The sequence below is a fragment of the Panicum virgatum genome, chromosome 4K, assembly GCF_016808335.1.
Source record: "Panicum virgatum strain AP13 chromosome 4K, P.virgatum_v5, whole genome shotgun sequence".
Classification (NCBI taxonomy): domain Eukaryota; kingdom Viridiplantae; phylum Streptophyta; class Magnoliopsida; order Poales; family Poaceae; genus Panicum; species Panicum virgatum.
In genome coordinates, this window is record NC_053139.1 from 40,668,226 (window position 1) to 40,683,475 (window position 15,250).

Sequence of the window (15,250 nt, forward strand, 5' to 3'; positions counted from 1 at the left end):
GCTCTCCACCAAGTGGTAAATATGGAAGTGGGGAGGGACCTGTCCTAGACCAAATTGCCGAGCTGCTATGACTGGCTGGTAAGATTCATAGCCTGGCTTGATAATTCTGTTAGAAGTGCTGATGCCAACAGGAAGGAAGCTAGGTCGAATCATTAGCGAATATAGATGCCGAGTGCTGTCGTCATTGGCAAAGTTATCTAATCTGAAGTCAGATGGGTTCTCGAAGGATTCAGATTCAGTAAATGGGGAGTAGAGAGGATTATCTAGTCCTTTGTAGAAGACCCTGAACCAATTCGCTGCATCTGCCGAATTCAGTTTACTGCCTGGGAGACTGAATAAAGCTTGGCCATAACTAGTACATCTGATTGGATTGCCATTTTCACCAGGAAAGGAGTTCTTGGTTAGACTTTGGAAGTTGGGGATATGGTGCTGGAAGTACAGCTGTGCCCACAACTGGATAAACCACCAAGGGCCTCCAGTTCTCAGTTTCTTGTGGTTGAGCAAGTTAGATGTCATCAGATGGAGATATCTGTATGTTTCTCCAAGAAAAAGTTTGCTTAGGCCAGTGTGATTACCATGGGCCAGGTGGTAGGCCAAAGGGAGATAGTTCTTGGTTGGAGCTAGGGAAGGGCCACAGAAGATGAAGTGCTCTAGCCAAAGATTTAAGAAGGCTGTGTGTTCCTTCTCAGTCACTGGACCTTTTGTTTTCATGTGCTGATTCATGTAAGTACCCCAATTTGTGCAGTTGACTTTGGAAGAAAGCTTGAAGGGAACTTCTGCCAGTTTATGAGCAGCAGGATTGGGGGAATTAATGTGTAGTCCGGTGATCATGACAACATCTAGCAGAGTGGGAGTCATGGGTCCATGGCCAAAAAGGAAACAATTCAGAGCATCAGACCAGAAATAGCCGATGGTTTTCAGAAGATTTTCATCTTTGTCAAGGGGTGACAGTGATAAGCTAAGTGCATCGGCTATGTTTAAATCTTGCCACAAGGGCATGTGAGCTTTTGCTACTCTGCTGTACCATGTAATCCAGCTCTCAGGTGGATTAGGCCAGGCTCTTAAGCAGTCGGCCCAGAGGTTCAAATCGATGTCTTGACTCACAAAAGGAATCCTATTTGCTTCACAAGAGATCAAATCTGTGGGGGTTTCATGGGTTTGTGGGCCAAGACAGAAAGATTTTGGATTAGAAGGATGCGGCAAAAGGATGTCTGATACCTGAAGTTCAGAAGTTCAGAAATATGCGTATGGTGTCATGTTTCAGAGTTTCAGTTTTAGAAACTTGGTAAGCTGAAGAAAACTGAAAGATTAGGCCGTAGATTACCTTCAGGCCGTGGATTGCCGCATCGTAGACTGCTGAGCTTGTCGTTTGAGTTGTAGAATCTGCCATGGTCAGATTTGTTGACTTAGGGTTTGATTGCTGGAGATTCTGGTTCGAATTCCGGCTGCCTGGATAATTCTTGCTCAGATTTGCAGAGCTTGGTTTTCGAATTACACTCGAGTTTGAGGGTTCGTCGAGTTCGGTTCAGACTGGAAGTGTTATTCTTCTGCGGGTTGCTTCTAGTTTGAATTTCGTCGGCTCTTGGATATTTATGGAAGCCTGATGCGTTGCCATCGGCTTTTTGGAAAATAAACGAAGGCACATGGAGTTAAGGGGAATTTGATTTCATTAAAAGGAAATTCATTACAGAGAAAGCCGATTTTACAAAAGGAATTAATCCTTCGGCTTTTTGATCCTACTCCTACGATGCTGCCTACATCTACCAGTCGTAGGTGTCTGAACACCTACGGCGCTTCGGGCTTTGCGACGGTGTGTCTCCACCATCATCGTCGTCGTCATCGCCACTGCTGCTACCGTCGTCCTCGGTGCTGCTGCTGCTTTCCTCTTCGCTCCCCTCCATGGGGGCCTTGAGGAACTGATGGGGGTTTCCCCCTGCCGCCGTATCGTCGCTGGAAGAAGAGCCGATCTCTTCGGAGGAGTCGGCTTCTTCCCAGGAGAAGGCGTCATCTTCACTGTTCTCCAGTTCCTCTTGAAAGAGGAACTGGAGGTCTTCCTCTCCTTCAGTCATGGGCTCGTCCTCCTCGGAGGCGACCCCGAAATCGAACTCCTCTGCATCCCAGTGCAGAGGAGCCAGCGCCTCATAGGCTGCTGTCGGGTCCCACTCGGGGGTCGGCTCTCGGCTCTCTGGGATAGAGTCGATGGAGGAGGCCGAGAGGGAAGAAGAAGAAGGGGGAGAGGAGGAAGAAGAAGAGGAGTCTCCAAAAGAGTTGGAGCCGGAAGAAGAAGAAATCGTCATTGCTGGTGGTGAAGGATTGGGGTTTCTGCGCTACTGGTTTTGGGAAGAAGAAGGAGTTTGCTATGGAGAAGAGCCGATTCGGGTGAGATTAAATAGTGAAAAGGTGGAAGATGGATCGGCAGTTTTCACGTTCTACGAGGAGCCAGTTGCAGAGACGTTGCGTCTTTCTTGGTGGTTGCAATGTGGTTATTGAACATTAACGGGAAGATGAAGCGACGGATTGGTTTTGGAATTATCATTGCCAAAACCAGGGGGGCATGTGTTATCGCCATAAATTAACAGGGTTAATCTATGGGCCGAAATCAAGATGGGCTTAAAGCAAAAGATGAGGAAGGCTTGTAAATCGGCTCCTGCGTGAGCGTTTGGGCCACATTGGCCGTGTATCCTTAGATTTAGTTTAAGATTAGAGATAGAGTCCAATCGGGACAAGATTAGTTTAGATTGTTTCCCAAGTCTCCGGACTATAAATATGTACCCTTTGTTATTCATGAAGAGAGCGTCATCACGACTCGCAAACAACAACTCTCGGCGCATCGCCATCCCTAACCCTAGGGTTTCATCCAAGTAAGTGCCATGCTGCCCTGATCGCTTCTTGCGATCAGGGCAGTATTGTTCTTACTTTTACCTTGGTATTACTCGTACTGAAGCGTTTTTGATGGCGAGTAGTACTAGTTATCTTGATGTTCGTAGCGTGGCTATTAGTAGATCCATTGTGTTTTGTTGCTTATCATCTACGAATATCATGTTGTCTCTGTGCAGTCACGTTCCAATCTCATGCTAGTTCTTATCGCATAGAATTAGTCGCACGGGGACAACACCCTGCTTCTTTCATGTTTAGTAGATCCGATCTATTATGGTTTGCTCTTATCTTAAGAGTTGGCGTAATATCAGCTAGGTTAGTCCTTGCAAACGGATTGGATGATCCGGTGGCGTAGTAGATGCTTTATCTTAGCCTTGATAGGGATTGTTCCGGGAATCGGCTTTTGCTAGTTCTTAGGTCTCTGTTTTAGGTTGTGGTTTAGTTATTTGTTACGTTCGCTAGGCCTAGTCACGTGTAGGATGTTCCGATCTAGCAGTGAAGCTGTTACCATCGTGGATTAGATTAGCTAGATTTGACTGAAGCAGTTTTACAGTAATTTGCTCTATTTATCATATCCGGATACAATCAGATCCCGTCTGACACCGGGACTCGATCGGCTCTTCAAAGCCGATGCAAGAGTCGTCCCGGGGAGCCGACCACGGCTCGGACTTACGTTTACACGTGTCTTTGTATGCAGGAAACTGTCCGGAGCACGTCTGCACCCTCCTGATCGGGTATAGGTCAGGTGGCACGCCCGGTTTTCACACCTCCTCCGGGCGCGTGACGGAATTTGTGGGCCGTCGACGAGGGAGCAGTGCCTCTAGCGCCCTAGCGACCTCCCGGCTCTTCGTGTTGCCCGTCGTTGCTCGCCGGTGGGTTTCGGTCGACAACACTTTCTGGCACGCCTGGTGGGACTCTCGGCAACAACATCCATCGCAATGATGACCGGAGCTCAAGACCAAGAACCCGCTTCCAAGCCCGTCACATATGAAGAGCTTCCTCCTGAACACAAGAAGAAGTATGACGAGATCAAAGCTCTGCTGGAAGCCGATCTCATCGGCTCTTTTGAGAGGACTCGCAACCATGGCATCAAATGGAAGGGGTTCTCACCAGAAGGCGCTCTGGACAATGTGGATCTGTCTGTACCATCTGAAGAACGCACCAGAGCCCTGCGTCAGGAGATGAACTACATGGTGGCCCATGCGCTTCATCGGCACTCCCAGAGCCTGATGAACGAGCTTGAGCGCATGGCGCACCGCGTCATCCAGGAGATAATCAAGAACCAGTACTCTCCATCAGGGCCAACCCTGGGGAGTCACACAGAGGAAGCTGCACTGCATTCTAGACCGCAACTGCCATTCTCACACCTCCTCCGGGCGCGTGACGGAATTTGCGGGTATAGGTCAGGTGGCACGCCCGGTTTTCACACCTCCTCCGGGCGCGTGACGGAATTTGCGGGCCGTCGACGAGGGAGCAGTGCCTCTAGCGCCCTAGCGACCTCCCGGCTCTTCGTGTTGCCCGTCGTTGCTCGCCGGTGGGTTTCGGTCGACAACAACCGCGCACTTGCTTGCAAACCTAAGCTAATAGACACTGAAAAATATATTCCGATTCAGAAGGCAGACACTGATACTCCTTCTGTCCCTTTTTATTTGTCGCTTTTGGTGTGTGTGCCACAGCCTTGACTCGATTTGTAAAAAATGCGTGCAATATTTATATCTCAAAGTAAATTTGTTAAAAAAACTAGATTAAAAGATATATCTATTGATATCAATTATGTATTATAAATATTAATATATTTTTATATAAAATTAATCAAAGTTATTTCTCGGAAAGAGAGAGTTATTTAGGGACAGAGGGAGTAGTCCGTGCTAAACATTCCTTTCCTGAATCTGCATGCACAGGTGGCGATCAACGCTTTGCTGACGTACGCAACGAACGCTTTCCCTCGAGGAAGCTGAAGCTCAAGCGAAAGCTAGCATTGGCAATCTGAAACAACTAATCGGTCAGTTCATCACACATTCACACAAGAACCAGTTCACAAGAAAGGTGGCGCGCGACAATGCACATGCAGAGTGAGCAATAATATAATATTCCTGTAAAAATTTGTCAGAGAAACAAGAGATGCTAGGACGACAATAGAGCCCGGTCCGCCGCTGGGCATGATCCATGGTCCATGGCATGCACACGAGCGGTCTAACTAGCTGATGAACACATAAACAGTAGTATTTGCTTTGAGATTATATTGGTGCTAGGATTCTAGGAGAGTGAATATATACTGTACCATACAATGGCATGATCATGATCAGACTGCTGTGTCCGCAGGCGAAACAGGCGCCCTGCAAACTGGGCACCGGGGGTCGTGGTCCACGGCCTGAGTGATGCAGCGCCGGTGGTACGAGTGCCCGCAGGGCAGTGCGACCGCGTCCTCACCCTGCTCGACGTCATCCTGGCACACCGTGCACATCGGCATCGAGGGCTGCGGCTGCGGCGGCACTCTCCGGCGGCGACACCACCACGTCATCACCCCGCGCTTGGCGAGCCAGATGAGCAGAAGCACGGCGACCAGCGCACTAACGATGATGAGCATGAACTTCCACCGCCAGTCTGGGCCGAACGCCCGCACAATGGGGCTGCAGGCATCATCTGGGTCATCGACGTCGTCAGGGCTCGCCTCGACTGCGCCACCCATCCGATCCCCTGCAGTAGATGCCTTAAGCTGCCGTGCAAGGAAACGTAAGCGAGCGAGGTTTATGAAAGATCATCATGTGCGCACAACAGGAGGTCTATGATCCAGAGATCACCGAGACGTACAATAAAGAACGAGCGCAATGCTAGATTTCTCATACCTCTTGGCCGGTGAGGAACGAACGAAGGAGGACGAGGAATCGTCGAGCTAGGACTTCGGCCTCTCCCTGATCTCTCTCTGCGATGGACTGATGACAGGAAACCTCTATTTGTAGCATTACGTACCCCATTACCTGATCGAATGCGGGGAAAGATAACGGGCTTCAAGCTGGCAAGTGACAACTGATTCAGAGGAGAACGAACTGGAGGTGAGTGAGATGACGAGTTGCCGTTTTGGGGTGTTTACATCTCCCATACGCCTCCGATCCTCTAATATTAGACTCTGCAAGAAATGGGACGGGGTTTCCATAACTAACCACAACACTGTGGTACTAATGAATTGTAGGCCATTATGGTGCTGGCAATTTGCCAAAACTGTAGGGAAAGCTTGAAATTAGTGTCAGTTGATGGAGCTTTGGGTTGGAAGGCTCATACAGACTATTTCAAGAAGGAGTGCGCCATAAGATGACAGCTAGAGCATATTTCTTCTAGCAGCCTGGGTTGAAGGAAAAAAGAAAGCCACATATAGTAGTTAGGGCTTGTTTAGTTCACAAAAATTTTTAGGTTTTGATACTTTAACACTTTCGTTGTTATTTGGTAATTAATATTCAATCATGGACTAATTAGACTTAAAAGGTTTGTCTAGTCATTTACAGATAAACTGTGTAATTAATTATTTTTTCCAACTGCATTTAATGCTCCATGCATATGTCCGAATATTCGATGTAATGGGTACTATAGAAAAAATTTTGGGACTAAATATGGCCTTAGATGGGTGAGCAACTCTAGCAATAGTCTCTAAATCGGACCCTCTAAATGTTAAATGGGAGTTGCCTCTATTTCATACGAGCTTCTAAATTTGCTTCTACTCCAGCAATAGTCTTTAATTTTAATTTATAATAGAGGACTCTCTAGAGAACCCCTAGAAATAGATGAACATATCAGGTGCAAACCAATCTCTCCGTGCAAACTATGGAAACTTCAATCTGGGTCATCAGATCAACATCCAAAGGAAGAGGTGCAGAGAGGTGGGAGGGGAGATTTGCAAAAGGGTGGATGAGGGATTTTAGAGGCCTCCCCAAAATAGAGGGTCTAGTAGAGGGTTTGTTGGAGTGCATTTTTTTGGCTAAGCTCTCTAAACTTAGAATATGAGGTTGTTTAGAGAGTCTGATGGAGTTGCTCTTAGCAGTGATGAATATTAGTCTACTTGCAAAATGGATTTTCATATTATAATCTGCTGGTGACCAAAGTTCATGCTGCAATCTGCTGAGGAAATAGTACCGAGGAGGACGTGGTTTTTCTTTTTGGTAGCAATGAAAATGGAGGGTCACAATTATTCTGGAGAGGTTTCCATGAAATCCAGGACTGGTGTGCCAGAGGCTTGATATACGAGCTTGGAAATGGGAAGGTAACTAGGTTCTGGCAAGATGTCTGGATAGATGATCGTCCCCTCAAAGTCAACAAAATTTATGAGTACTGTACTCAAAAGGACTGGTCAGTGACTCAGTGGAAAGAGTTCTGGTTGAAGGACATGTTTCCTTCAGAAGAACTTTTTCAAAGATAGAATGCTTGTGGAAGAACTTGTAGATACTGTAAACACAGTTGCATCATAACATTTTCAAAGATAGAATGCTTGACTAGGAAGAAATTGTTAATGCAGTTGTATCATAACACAGATGAAAGTGACAGTGTCGGATGTTGAAGGACTACTAAATACTAACCTGCCCCCGAAAATTAGAATTTTCCTATGGTTGATGCTATATATGAATGGACGTGTCAGCATCCAAACTGCCGAGCAACTAAAAATAAGAATTATTGGCCAGAAAATTTGGCGTGGGTGATTTTTTTTTCTGGAAATTGTGTCATTATCCAAACTGCCGAGCAACTCAACAGTGTTCGTGGCCCCAACTGGAAGGGGTGGTTTTTTCTGGAAATCGTGCATGCCACAGCAAAGGACAGAAAGCGTATGATCTTCTTCTTTGGATGCACGTGTTGGAGAGCCGGTGGCTAACAAAAAATGTATTAGTTTTTTAAAAATATTATAATTTCTTCTCCAAGTGCAAGTATTTTGTCATGACCAAAAATTTTAAACATGATTAAAACTTAAATAATAGCATCATGAATATCATTAAAGCATAATGAAGTATCATGTGCACATGTTTGCGTAATTTTGTTTATTAATTGTGCCTTGTTTGAATGTATGATTGTGAAGGAGGTTTAATTTTTGTTATGCAACTGTGCCCTATTTTTTAAAAAAAATACTAGACCTAAAATTATTATTTTATATATTTTGCGTATTTTTTCTACAGCTAACCTGGAGCATAAAATTCTTGGAAGTTTTAAAAACTGCTATTTTGTTTGTTTTTCTGGGAGAAATATAGAAAGATTTTTGAGCGTTTGTTGTTGAAAATGATCTTGATGATTTTATATTTGTCTTGTAAAAGTTTAACGATTTTTGGAGGCCGGGAAGTCTTAGTTTTTGAAATTCAAAGTTGAACCAGCGTTTTCACCCGTCCCCTCTCTTCCAGGCCCACCCGTTAGTGGGCCCCACCTATCAGCGTCGCCGCCCACCTCTCCCGCGCCACCTCGTCGCTAGATTGGCCAGCAGGGCGCGCCGGGATCCCTTTAGGTCAATTTCAGTGGGAGTGTCATGGCCATTAATTTTGATGACATGGCAGTCTCATTATGAAGAGAGAGGAGGATGAGTGTCATGGAATGTGAGATTGATCACACTCCTCTAGCTCGATTACCTAGTTTACTGTCTTGATAACTGTGTTGATGACACTCCCACAAAGACTGGCCTTAGCGCGCGGAAGCCGAGCCGCCGGCGCCTGTCCTCCTCTCATGCACCCTTCCCTTCTTTCTAACCCCAAACCGCCGGCCCCGAAACCCTAGCCCCTTCTTTTCACATCTCCTCCATTACTGCTTCATCCTCCTTGTTCTTCTTCCTCACATCACTATTGAGCCCCTCTCAAATTCCTTGCAACCGAAGCTTTCTCACCGTCCCAACGACCCATCCAGGCATTAACCCTTTTCCCCATCCCCCGTAGGCTCCCCGGCGTCGAGTTCCGCCCGCCGCCGAATCTGCTAGTCGCACCGCCTCTCCCTACTGCGCCGCTCCGCCGACTGTGCTGTGGGTAAGCCTCGCCACCCGTCCACCTTCCCGTGCGCATGCCCGCTCCCTGCCTTGGCCCCTCCCGGCCACTTCCCTCGTCGGCGCCACGCGTCGTGCCCTTAGTCACCAAGTTCATGGAAGGATGGGATCGAGGAACGGGAATGAGGAATGTGGGTAAGCCTCGCGAATCCGGCCAAAACAGTTTTTGAATTAAAATTATTTAGGGTCCCAAAAATATTGTTGTAAGTCTGTAGATTTTGAAATTTAAAAATAAATTTTGGGGGCACTAAACGACTTCAAATAAAAAATTGTGTCAAGGGCTACAATTTTGATATAAAATTTGTCTTCATTCGAGTTTATATAAAAAAGTTATAAATTATTTTTTGATATAGAATTTTTAGATCGTATTATTTTGATCTAGATGAGACTCAAAATTAAGCTTAGGAACCGGAATGACACAACTGAACAAGTTTAAGGATCTAAACGGGTGATTTTTAAGTTAAGGGACGACCGAGTTGACAAAGCCAAACAAGTTTGAGGACCAAAATAACCTAGACGAATAAATTTGAGGACCTACGGTCGATTTGCAAGTTTAGGGATCGAAATGACACAACGGTACAAGTTTAGGGACCAGTGATGGACTTCTCTCCATATAATATTCGGCATGGCCCCTCCAAACTATCTTCTGGGGTGTTCATGCCGATGTGACCCATAAGAACTGTTATCAACTGAGCCCGTTTACGAATAACATGTTCTTCTACGGGGGTCCGGGAGGTTGCATTGATTAATTAGAATCGATCACTATCAGTAAAAGATCCCTGTCCAAAATAAGAAACAAACTGTATATTATGTTATCATTTTGTTTTTGTTTATATATTGAAAGATGCAACAAGGAGACAACTGGCGAACTAGTTGCATACCTGAGCGCTCATCTTTGGGAGAGACATGGATAGTTTTGTTGTATATATAAACCAGCTTCGGAGAGCAGCACATGCATAAGCCTTCTCGGGCTCATGTGCTCCTCCCATATGTGACGCGATAGCTTCATTTCCACACCCCTGATACTATAATTAGTCTGCAATTCATAAGTAGACAAGTGACAGAAAGAATAGTTTGGGATGTCCAGGCCGGTGACCGGCTGTTTACTGGATCGAGCTTGAAAAAGATGAGCAATTCACTTGTATACTTCTTCAAAAGAACCATCATCTATATTCGCTTAAGTTTAATGGATCGAGGTCGAAGTCCCTTGGCATTTATTTTGATAAGTATGCAAAGTTTGCGGACTCTACATACTTTGCTAACTTATAGTTTTAAGCAGCATACAGATGCTGGCCGAAGCTTGCCGTTTAGGCTGCTTAGGCGAAGGTGATACTTTACTCGGGGGAAATTTACTGTATTAAATTAGTTTACAACCGGTCTGCCTCGTTAAAAACCTAACCTCCGGTGTGGAGTTCCCCCCTGTGAGGAAAAGAGTACGGCCCTTTACAACGTAAAAAGAAATGAAAACAGCTACGAAGGTCTGCAATCGCTTATAGTTTTGTGATGCGGCCTTTTTACATGCTCATATGTAGTACTTCTTGAGACTGTCAGCATTCCATGGATGCTGCAGCTCGTTGCCTTCGGCGTCAGACAGGTGGTAAGACCCTGGCCTGTTGCTTTTGGTCACTAGGAATGGCCCTTCCCACTTTGAGTGGAGTTTGCCTGAGGTTTCGATGTTTGGGTTTTTTTTTAGGACTCAGTCCTTGACTATGATGTTCTTTTTCATGACTTTTTTGTCTCTCCACTTCGTGGTTTCTTGTTGATACTTCTCAAGGTTCTCCGAAGCTTGAAGGATGTCTAGTTCCATAAGATCCTTGTTGCCCGATGGTATGGCCTCGACTTGGTGAGTCACCCTTAGGCTTCGGTTTTTAAGCTCCTCTGGTGTTATTGCTTCGGCACCATAGAGTAGCCTGAATGGGGTGAACTTCGTTGTTCTTGATTCTGAAGTGTTGTGGGACCAGATGACCTTCGGTAGTTCATCCGCCCATTTGCCCTTTTTCTGATCAAATAGGCATTTTTTGATGCTGCCGAAGATGATGTCGTTGGCTGTTTCGACGGCCCCATTAGATTGCGGGTGGTAAACCGAAGCAAAGATTGCCTTCGTGCCCACACTGTAATAGAACTCTCTGAAGAGTTGTGAATCAAACTGTTTGCCATTATCAACGGTGATTTCTCGCGAGACACCGAACCTGCAGATGATGTTCTGCCGGAAGAATTTTCTAATTGTTTCTGATATGATGTTGATTAGGGGCTTGGCTTCGATCCACTTGGTGAAGTACTCGACAACAACTACTGCGTACTTGTAATTGCCTTGAGCGGTGGGTAGGGGTCCCACGAGGTCAATTCCCTATCTTTGCAGGGGCCAGGTCGGAGGTATTAACTGGGTTGGCTCCGAAGGTTTTGAGGACTTCAGGCCCATCATTTGGCATGCTTAGCATGTCTTGACTATGTGCTGGGCGTCCTTTGGCGCCGTGGGCCAGAAAAATCCTTGCCTGAAGGCTTTGGAGACGAGTTGTCTGAAGCCAATGTGGGATCCACATAACCCGGAGTGTATTTCCTTGAGAAGCTCAATGCCTTCGGCTATGGAGATGCACTTTAGCCATGGGTTGGTGACGCCTGACTTGAACAGCTCACCCTCGGAGATTATGTAGCCCCTTGCTCTTTGGAACATTTTTTTCTCTTCTTTCTCATTTGCTAGTTCATTGTTTCCCCGAAGGTATTCCATTATGGGTGTTCTCCAGTCTTCAGCTGATATGACTGAAACCAGTTTTTCTTTCTTCGGCTTGACCGAAGGTTCTGTGATTTCTTCGAAGAATACATCCGAAGGTAATTGCTCCTTTCTTGATGCTGCCTTTGCCAGCTTGTCAGTTTCGTCATTCATGTGCCTTGGGATATGAACGATATCGAAGCCCTTGAAATATTTCTCCATCACTCTGACGGCATCGAGGTACTCGATGAGCTCTGTTTTCTTGCTTCCGAGTCTTTTCAATGTGGTCTCTGACAACCTTCGAATCTGTTCTGACTATGACGTTTTGATGGCCAAGGGCTTTCATTTTGCGAAGGCCCAGGAGCAAGGCTTCATATTCGGTGGAGTTGTTGGTTGATGATTCGACGTTGCCGAAGCTTAGACGTGCTGCGTATCTTGTTTTTGCTCCCGAAGGAGACTCTATGATTGCAACAATACCCGCTCCTTCGTTGCACCAGGCCCTGTCGCAGTGCACGATCCAGGTTTCAGTCGAAGGTTCCTCCTTGAAGGTTGGGGATGTCCAATCGGCAATGAAGTCTACCAATACTTGTGACTTGATGGTTGTTTTTCTCTCGAAGTCTATGTAAAACTCAGAGAGTTCCGAAGCCCATTTGGCAATTCTGACTGAGGCCTCTCTGTTACTGAACAAATCATGCAGAGGTTGAACTGTGACTACGATTATCTTGTGAGCTTCGAAATAGTGTCGAAGCTTCCGAGCAGACATGACTACTACATATGCAATTTTCTCTAGCTCTGAGTACAGGAGCTTCAAGCATGCAAGAGCTTCGGATACGAAGTAGACAGGTAGCTGCTTCTTCTTTCCCTCAACTTCTCTCTTGAGCACGAGCGCTGCACTGACAGCAGAGTAGGATGCTGCGATGTACAGGAGCAACATACCCTTCGGGTCAGGTGAGGTCATTTTGACCATGTTTTGAAGGTGTTTTTTGAGTGCCTGAAGGGCTTCGCTTTGCTCGAGGCCCCACTCGAATTTATTTGCGTTGCGAAGGACCTTGAAGAATGGTAGGCTTCGGTCAGCAGAGCGAGGGATAAATCTGTTTAGGGCTGGTATCCGCCCTATGAGCTTCTGTACGTCCCTGATGGACTTGAGCTCCTCCATGTTCCAGAGAGCTTTTACTTTGTCAGGATTTGCTTCGATGCCTTTGGTGGATACTAGGCATCCTAGCACCTTTCCTTTGTGAACTCCAAAGATACACTTGTTGGGGTTCAAGGACAATCCTGCTTTTCTTAGGCTTGCGAAGGTTTCGGCCAGGTCTGTCACATGGTTACCTCTTATTGAACAGGTTAGTACAATATCATCAACATAAGCCAGGACATTTCTTCTGAGTTGGTGCTCCAGGACCACCGAAGACATTCTTGAAAAAGACCGTCCTGTATTTTTTAATCCTTCGGGCATCCTTACGAAGCAGTAGGTGCCGAAGGGGGTTATGAAGCTTGTTTTCTCTTCATCTTCTTTCCTCATCCAAATCTGATGGTATCCGGAGAAACAATCTAGCAGAGACATCAGTTGACTGTTTGCCTCATCATCAACGACTCTGTCGATTCTTGGCAGCGGGAAGTCATCCTTCGGGCAGGCTTTATTGAGATCAGTGAAATCGATGCACATGCGCCACTTGCCATTCTTCTTCTTAACTGTCACGGTGTTTGTCAGCCATGTTGGGTACTTTACTTCTCGAATAACATTTGCATCTAACAGTCTCTGGAGTTCGGCTTTGACTGCCGCAACTTTCTCATCTGCCATTTTGCGAAGCTCCTGCTTCTTTGGCTTGATGTTGGGGTTGATATCCAAGCGATGCTCAATGATATCTCTACTGACGCCTCGAAGGTCACTGGCGGACCATGCAAAAATATCTTGATTCTTGCGTAGGAACTCGAGAAGCTCTTTTTCTTCCTCGGGTTCGAGGGTTGCATTGATGGTTACCATTTTGTCAGGAAGGTGCTCATCTAGAGGGACCTTCTTTACTTTGCAGTCTTCTTCGAAGGTTGTGTTTTCTTTGTCTCTCCGATGCTCTTCGAAGGTAGCGGACTTGGATTCAGTCCGAAGGTTGTGGGCATTTTTCTGGCCTGGGGTGTAACCCCGCTCTATATCTCTCGTAAGCTGCTGATCCCCTCGGACGGTGATGACCCCGTAGGAGCTGGAATCTTCATGCACAAGTACAATTAATGAACGATAGCTTCAAATTTGTTGATGGCCCCCCTTCCTAGGATTGCTTGGTAGGGGTAAGGCATCTCTACTACATCAAAGGTGATGTGTTCTGTTCTTGCGTTAGCCGTATCCCCGAAGGACACGGAGAGTGATATCTTGCCGATGGCATTTACTCTTTTTCCTCCGAATCCCATTAGAGGGACATCCTAAGGTTGAAGTAGGCTTCGATCAATGCCCATTTTGTCGAAGGTATCAGAAAAGATGATATCTGCAGAACTGCCGGTGTCAACTAGTATCTTGCCAATCCTCCAACTCTGAATGTTTGCCTCGATGACCAGAGCGTCTTTGTGTGGGTAGCTGATGAGGTTGACATCTTCTTCGGAGAAGGTGATTGGAGAGTGTGACCACTGGGTTCTCTTGGTTGGACCTTCGGAGACGATGCAGTGGACTTGCCTGAAGTAGTCTCGGTGCTGTCTCTTGTTTTTGAAGTCCAGGTTGAACCTCCGGAGATGGGCATGATCATCCCGAAAGTTGGTAGTGCCGCTTGCTGGCTATTTGTGGCTTGGTTTTCTTGTTTTGGTGGGTGGATTGGGGGTGGTGGTAGCTGCTCTTGTGTTGGCTGAGCTTGGGTGGTGGGTTGACAGGGTTGCGTTTGAGGGTTTGGCTATGGCTGCCAGTTGTGGTTGTGGTTGTAGTTGTAGTTGAACATGGGTGGACGGTATGCCTGTGTAAATGGGGGGGTGAAACGAACGGAGGTTGTGTGTACTGTATTTGTTGAGGTTGAGTTTGTGGAGTCTGAGGCCATGTAGTATGCCCAACTAGCTTGACTTTTTTCTCGGACTCCATTCTCTTAAGGGTCTTCTTTTTCTCCGGGCACTGGTTTGTTCTATGATCAGAGTCAGACTCGTGGAAGTGATAGAAGAATTTTTTGGGCTCACGCGAAGGTCCGCGACCTCGGCCTCTTCCTCTGCTGCGACCTCTACGCCGTGCTCCGGACGAAGATTGCTTGTCATTTGTGTGTTGAGGTTCCGACTCTGATGGTATCATGAAGGGATCAAAGGTTAACTGTTCCTCATCATCTTGCTGCTACTCTTGCTGCCATGTTTGTTGATTGTATTTTTCTGTCTGACGCATAATTCTTCTTTGCTCTACCCTTCTGTGGTGGCCGGCATCTTGTGAGATGAGAAGCAAGCTGGCCAGGCAGGAGACCTTCGATGCATTTCTCAATTGCATCTTTCTCTGAGAAGTTTGGGATTTGAGCCTTCTTCTGAACGAACCTCCGGAAATAGTCATAGAGAGACTCACGGTCATGCTGTGGGACTTGAAGTCTTTCACAGTGTTAGTATTTAGCCTTCTGAAACCCTAGAAGTCCTGGATGAGCCTTCCTTTCAGCTGGTGCCAGTTATTGATTGATTATTGGGGAAGGTATGAGTATCAGTTGGCCACAGAACCTTCACAAGCCATG